Here is a 6,926-nt window from a genome sequence, read left to right as displayed (position 1 = left end):
AGGGAGGGGACGCTGGAGGTGGCTCCCGTGCTGATGCGGGCTGACAGGGGAGCAGGACAGGAGTGCTGACGTGGCCCTGGGGACACAGGGACGCTGGCATGTGCTGGGCACCTTGCTTTGGGGTGTGCGGGGCACGGAGCCAGCTCGGGCAGGGGATTTGGGGCAGCGGCTGATGGGGACCTGCTTGGCTCTGCTGCGTGCAGGGGAGCTGATATAGGGCTGGTACCGGGGGGCACTGGGATCAGGGCCGGGCACCAGGGTTCACATTTGGAACCGAGCGACGGGGTCCGTGCTTTTGGGGCCGGGGTTTGTGGATTTGGGGCTGGGATCGGGGCCAGGCACCGGGGTCTGTGCGCACGGAGCTGCGCGGCGTTTCGGAGCACAAAGCTCTGCTTGTTGACCCCCCCCCCCACCCCCCCAAATGGGCTCAGGGGCTGGAAGCGCACAGCGGTGCCGTGTGTGCGCGCCTTGTTGGGGCTTCCCGCAGGGGGAAATGTTGTTTTTTCCAGCCGGAGCTGCCGGTCCGGGCGGGCAGAGGGGCTGGGTGTGCGAGGCCAGGCAGGGCTGGGCACGCACACAGCCCCGCTCTGTTCCCTCGATGAGGTGCTTGCTGGTCCCTGGCCAGGGCTGGCGCCTCTCCCTCCTCTCCGTGGGGGTCTCGGGCTTCACCCGGCCCCCGTGGGCACCCGTTGGGTCCCTGCTGCCTCTGGGGCTGGGTGCTGGGGGCTCTCCCAAGCCCCCATCCTTGGGCAGGGGGCTGGGGGCTAAGAGGGGGCGATGCTGGCACGGCCTCAGCTCCGCAGCTGGGGGCACAGGGGGGGAGCTCCCCAGGTCTGGGACGTGCTGGGAGCTGCGAGGTGCTTGGGGAAGGGTCCTGGGACAGGCTGCAAAGGGAGGTGGCTTTGGGAAGGAAGGTCCTGAGCGAGCACCGTGGTGCTGCGGGGCTCAGCACCCCTTTTGGAAGTGTCCCTCGTCCTGGAGGAGCCGTGCTGGCCTCTCCCCGTGCGCCCTGTCCCCCGTGGGGCTTTGGCCGGGCACGGCGAGGCCGCCAGCACCCTGCAGCCGATGGCCTGCTGAGCCCTCCAAGAGCCGGGGCTGCGGAAGAGGAGCTTGTTATGGAGCCATCCTGCTTTTAATTAACAAATTAAAATCCTAGTTAACAATCCAGCCCCAGGGCTGTTGGAGTCTGGGAGAAGCTGGAGCGTTTGTTATGGAAACAGCAGTTAATTAACAAATAAATAAATAAGTGTGGGCCTGGAGACAGAGATGCGGGAGGAGGGAGCGGGGCTGGCAGCGGTCTGGGGGGGGTCCTGCCGGTGTGGGGAGAGGCAGTGCAGGAGGAGGGCGTCCGTCTGTCCATCTGTCCCTCTGTCTGTCTGTCCTGGGGGGTGCCACAGCCCCGCTGGGTGCGGGGGGGGGCTGGATCCTGTCGGTGCCACGACGCGCCGGGGATCCGGGCAGCTCCGCGGGGCTGGGCGCAGCCGGGGGGGTGCCGAGACCACAGCCCCCAGCCCTCCCCATCTGTGCCCTGCAGCTCCCAGCTGGCATTAACCACAGGGAGCCGGTGCTGGCTGCCAGCTGGGGTTGTCACCACGGGGGGCTGTGGGGTCACCGTGCCGCCCCACGGGTGTCACCTCGCCCACCCTGCCACCCGAAGGGTGCCGGAGCCGAGCGCAGGGGTGGCTGTGTGGGGAGGTGACCCCCATGCAGGGCCCTACAGGGTTTTTGTGTGGGGAGAGGAGGCGGCAGAGCCCCCGTCCCTCCCGCAGCTTCTCCTTTCTGAAGGCTTAAGGGAAGGAATCAGTTGAAAAGGCAGCTCTGCAAATCCTGCCGGCGTCACACGGGCTGCGGCGGTGCTCCTCTTCGCAGCCGCTCCAGGTCTGCCTCTCTCCAAGCCTCCCACCTAATCCAGTTAACACACCTCTGCAATCGGCTTACGGCGTGTAAGAAAACCCCAAATCCACGGCGAGGGAGGCGCAGGATGCTCCACCGGGTCCCTGGGGACAGCGCCCAGCCTTGGCTGAGCCGTGCTCGTGCCGCGGCAGCCTCGGGGCACTTTGGAGATGGAGGGGACCCCTCCTGCCCCTTGATTCCTCTGCCTTTCCCCCACTCCCTCCCTCTGCATGCGGTGTGGATGTTTTGTGCACACTTTCAGGCTCGCCATGAGGTTGGCCACATCCCCCGAGCACCCTCCCAGCACCCAGACCTGCCCTGGGGGGGTGTTTGCGCCCCGCTGCCTGCTCTCCGTGCTCATGGCCCAGCTGACAGCGATTCCCCGCTGCCTCTGGGGCTGGCTCAGGGCTGTGCAGGGGCATTTATTTGTGATCAGGGTGCACTGGGAGGAGGCACCCCGTGCCTGCATCCCCCCAGCTGGGCAGGAGACGAGGTGTGAGCCCCAAGGACTTTGCTCCCAGCCCTGTGCTCCCTGCACCTCTCCGCTGTGGTCAGTGCCGAGGGGCTCAGCGCCGGGCACCAGCAGAGACGGAGCCGTTTCCAGGGGTGCCCGTGCAGCACCGGGAGCCTCTCGCTGCTCCGGGACCAACTCTGCCCCCGAGGGAGGCACCGGGCACGGGCTCGCAGGAGTCTCAGCGTGGCATGGCTCTGGGACCCTCCCGCGTGCTCTGGATGCTCTTTCCGTGCAACAAAGGTGGTTTTCTTCCTTAAAAACCACTCAGATCTCTGCGAGGCTGCGGCCGAGCGAGGGAGGCTCTCCAGGTTGTGCTGCCTCTGCTAAAAACCCTCTCAGCTCCGCTCTGCAACGGCTTTAGGAGAAGCCGCCTCTTTTTGGCACGGCTCAGCCTCTCCGTGCCTGCCCCTGCCACGGCCCAGTTGGGCTCTCAGCGGGGATGGGACCGGGTTTGGTGGTGATGTTCGTGGGGCAGGGCCAGGACACGGGGTCCTCACCTTCGTCCTGTGCTCCTCTGGGGTCCCGGAGCTGGAGCAGCACCTTGGGGTGCGGTGGGAGGGTGGGGAGAAGGGAAACCCTGTGGATAAGGTGCATGGGATCGGGGGTTTGGGAAACCCTATGGAGAAAGTGTGTAGGATCGGGGGCTTGGGCAGTTTTGGGGGGAGCGGAGCCGCAGCCTCTGCTGGAGCATTGGAAATTGCATTTCACGGCCGGGCGGGCTGAGATACCGACTCCAGCACCGGGCGCTCGGAGAGGAGATAAGATTTGATTAAGAAGGCCGCTATTAATTTATGGCAAGTACACTCATGATAGCAGAGAGGTTGCTTTTAATTAATAGCCAGAAGGAGATTTATAAAGCTCTCGGTCTCAGCGGGGGGGGGAAGAAGGGGAGGGAGGGGAAAAGCAGGAAAGGAGAGGAGCAAAGTAAGTTGCGAGGATTAGCGGACACATCTGCAATTACAAGTCTTTTTATGAATAAAAAGCAAAAAAAATGTTAAAAACACACCGAGGAGCTGTGCTGGGAGGGGGCTGAGATGGGCAGGGTCACGCCGGGTTGCTTTTGGCACCTCTCCATGTGCCAGCGGGGACCGGAGCTGCTCGGTGCCACTGCACAGCCACCAGCCAGGCCTGGGGGGACACAGGGTGTCCCCGTTTTTTTGGGTGTCCCTGGGCGGGTTAATCCTGGCACCAACCCCTGGTGCCACTCACCACGGGGAGAGCGGGGCTGGCACCGCCTGAAACGCTTCTCCCAGCAGCAGGGGGTGAAATTTGGGCTGTGCTGAGAGCCCCGTGCTGGGGATGCTGTGGGTAGTGATGCCGGGGAGCGGTGCTGCGTGGCGGTGGGGTGCAACCCGTGGTCCCCGCTGGTGCCTCTCCACTGCTCCTGCCCCGTGCTTAAAGCTGGTGCCGAGTCACTGCGGGGAAGCCGATGATCAGGGGTGGTTTTGGGGGTGCGCAGGGCTCAGCGAGGGTGCCCACCCCATCCCCACCTTCCCTCGCAGCCCCTCGGCGCCGTGGCACGGGCGCGCCGAGCTCGGCGTCTCCCCAGGTGCCGGCGGCGCTCGGCATTTCAATTCTGTTTGCTTTTTATTAAGGGGAAGAGGCCTCGTCTCAGGAATACTAATGGCCCCGGCAGCGGCGGAGAGCGCCGCTAATCCTCCAGCACCTGCCGGCCACCGCGTGGCCACCGGCACCGGCACGGCCGGGGGGGGACACGGGGGGCGAGCGAGGAGAAAATGGAGCTTAGCCAGCACGAGGCTCCCCGGGGACCTCTTGGGGCAGGTCCCTGGGCACGGGGACACCGCGCTGGGGTGGCTGCAGAGGGGACGAGGCTCGTCCCTGGGGATGGGTGCTCTTTGGGTGCACCCTTGGGTGCTCGCTCTTTGGAGAAGCGAAGGGGTGGCCGGTGCCGGGGCGATGGCACGGACCCATCCCACGGCCAGGGGAGCCGGGTGGCACCGTGCGCCCACCGAGCGGGGCTGTGACCCCACGGGGGTCTCCCATGGGTGCCGTGCCGGGCGGTTTTAACCCCTTCCTTGCCACGCTGCTGCCTGCCTGCCCGCCCGCCTCCCCCGGTCCCCCGGCTGCGGAGCGGCTGCTGCGGCGCCAGGGAACTGCGCGGCGAATATGTTCCACAAATGAATAATAAAAACAAAGGAAAATTACCCTCTTTATTGAAACTCGTTTTATGAATAAAACAATTATTCTGGTAATTGAAAAAATGTGTCGTTAAATTAAATGCAGTGGTTCCTATTAAAATTTTAGTGGATTTCTTCTTCTCTGCTCCTTTTTCCTTCCCCCCCCCCTTCTCCTTTTCTCCCTCCCTCCCCTGCCTCCGCTGGCGGCTAAAGGCTGGTAATTATAGCGGAGGGTTTCGCTTTCTCTTTATTGTTTTTTAATCTCCTCGTGCTGCGTAGTCTGATGCAGAAGAGATTTAGCTCCATCTCCCCTTGCTGGGGGGGCTCTGGGGGGCTGCACAGCGGGGCTGCCAGGCAAGGACACCCCAGGAGGATCCTCGGGGGCTCTGCTGGTGCCAGGGCCGGTGCTTGCAGCCCTACAAACCCTGGGGGAGCGGGGCTGTGGCTCTGTCACCCCCGTTGTGCGCTCGGGGTGTCCCCCGGGGTCTGGCTGCGTGATGAGCAGGGATGGGTTTGGTGCATCCAGCTGCTCCTCGCCCTGATTAATGGCAATTAGCAGGAAGCAGGCGCAGGGCTGATCAGCTTCCGATTAATGAGCTGGGGAGGGGAGTGGCTGGGTGTCACCTCCCTGTCCCAAGGGTGGTGGCCGTGTGCTTGTGGTGCTCCTGCTGCTGTCCCTGGGGTCCCCGTGCTGGGCAGGGGGGGGGACCCAAAACCTCTCCATGCTCGTGCGAGGCGTCCACACCAAAGACAGGGGAAGGATTTGGGCATCTCGTGAGCTGCTGGCCCTGCACGGAGGGCTGGGGGCAGGCGAGGATGGTGGCGGAGCTGTGGGGACCCCATGCTGCCTGTGGGGCCGTGCCTTGCGCCCCCAGCCCCATCTCGGCTCTTCTCACTGGGGTGCATTGGGCACGGGGGGGCTGAACTCAGCCCCCGCTGCCAGCAGAGCCGTGCCCTTGGCAGGGCTTCAGGCTGGATTCCTCCGGGCTTAAAACTCCCCGTCTCTTCCCATCAGTAGGGATTTGAAGCAGGGGGGGAGATGCTTAGATCCCAGCTCGCCCATTACGCCCGGGTATTAGGATCCATTACCGCCAGGCCGGGCACCCCTGCCCTATATCCTCACGCCCTCCCCAGTGCTAATGCACCGGCCACGAGCTCAGCCCCAGCTCCTGGTGCCCATTATGTAAATAAAGGGTAAGGACCAAAGATTTTGATCCCATTAGGCTGGATTAGTGCCTCGCGAGGCCTTGGCATTAAAATGTCAGAGGCAGGGGAGTGAGAGAGCAGAGAGAAGGGACCTGGGGTCACCCCCTTTCCCCTTCCCATCCTCCTTCCCCATTACCAGCGCTGGGCACCCCACTGACCCCCTCCGTCACCGTGGCCACGGGGTGCGCCGCCGTTCCCCCTCCTCTGCATGGCAGGCTGGGGACGGAGAGGTTTAGGGGCACCTCTCGGCGTGGAGGGGACTGTGATGGGGTGGTGTAGGTGGCACGGCATGGCACAGCTTGGCACGGCACGGCACGGCACGGCACGGCACGGCACCCATGCGCCCACCCCGGGGAGCCCAGCGCCGCCAGCAGCCGTGCAGCTGTTCCCGGGGCCGCCTCTCCTTCTCGCCGCCGCCTGTGTTTGGAAAGTGATGAATTTCTGCACCAACTAATTAGGCTCTAATTAGCAAGTGGAGTGTAAACAGTCACAACAGATGGGGGAGAGGCGGAATTAGCGGTAATGACCCTCCGTTTTGGGGGGGTGGGAGGGGGGGGATGTGGTTGGCACGCCCCAGGAATTCTCCTGCCGGGCTCAGGACCGAGGGCGGCGGTGTTGATGTGGGCACCCACCTGCACCCGGCGCTGGGATCCTGCCATGGCCCATCCTTCCCTGGGCAGAGGGAGAATTTTTGGGGAAGAAAACGTAAATTTCTTGCAGAGGAACCTCCCGGCTGCAGCTCTGTGCTGGGCGATGCGTCCATGGGGCTGGTGGGCAGGTGAAGGTCAGGAACAGCCCAGCCCCTGCTTGGAGCATCCTCTGCGGGGCGCAGCAGTAAATCGGGCATCCTCCTCTCCCCTGGTTCCCCTGCTCCTCCTGCCACCCCTGGTCCCCGTGTCCTTGTCACAGGTTGGGAGGGCAGCGAGGATTTCACAGCCGGAGCTGCTCCAGCGCAGCCACTGCGGGGGGACGAGGAGGGAGCCCGGAGCTGCCCCCACCCCGTGGGAGCCCCGGCCTGGCCGTGCCCTTCTTGGGGGGGATTTTGGCTTCCAGGGGGGAACGGAGGAGCAGCTCCAGGCGGGTGGGGGGGGACAGGGGAGCTGCTGCCGTGACCTTGGTGGGCGGATAACGATCGCATGATCAATAGCGGAATTAGGATGCGCCTCTCCTCCTCC

Source organism: Aythya fuligula, chromosome 18 (genome assembly GCF_009819795.1).
Source record: "Aythya fuligula isolate bAytFul2 chromosome 18, bAytFul2.pri, whole genome shotgun sequence".
NCBI lineage: Eukaryota > Metazoa > Chordata > Aves > Anseriformes > Anatidae > Aythya > Aythya fuligula.
This window is presented reverse-complemented; position numbering follows the sequence as displayed.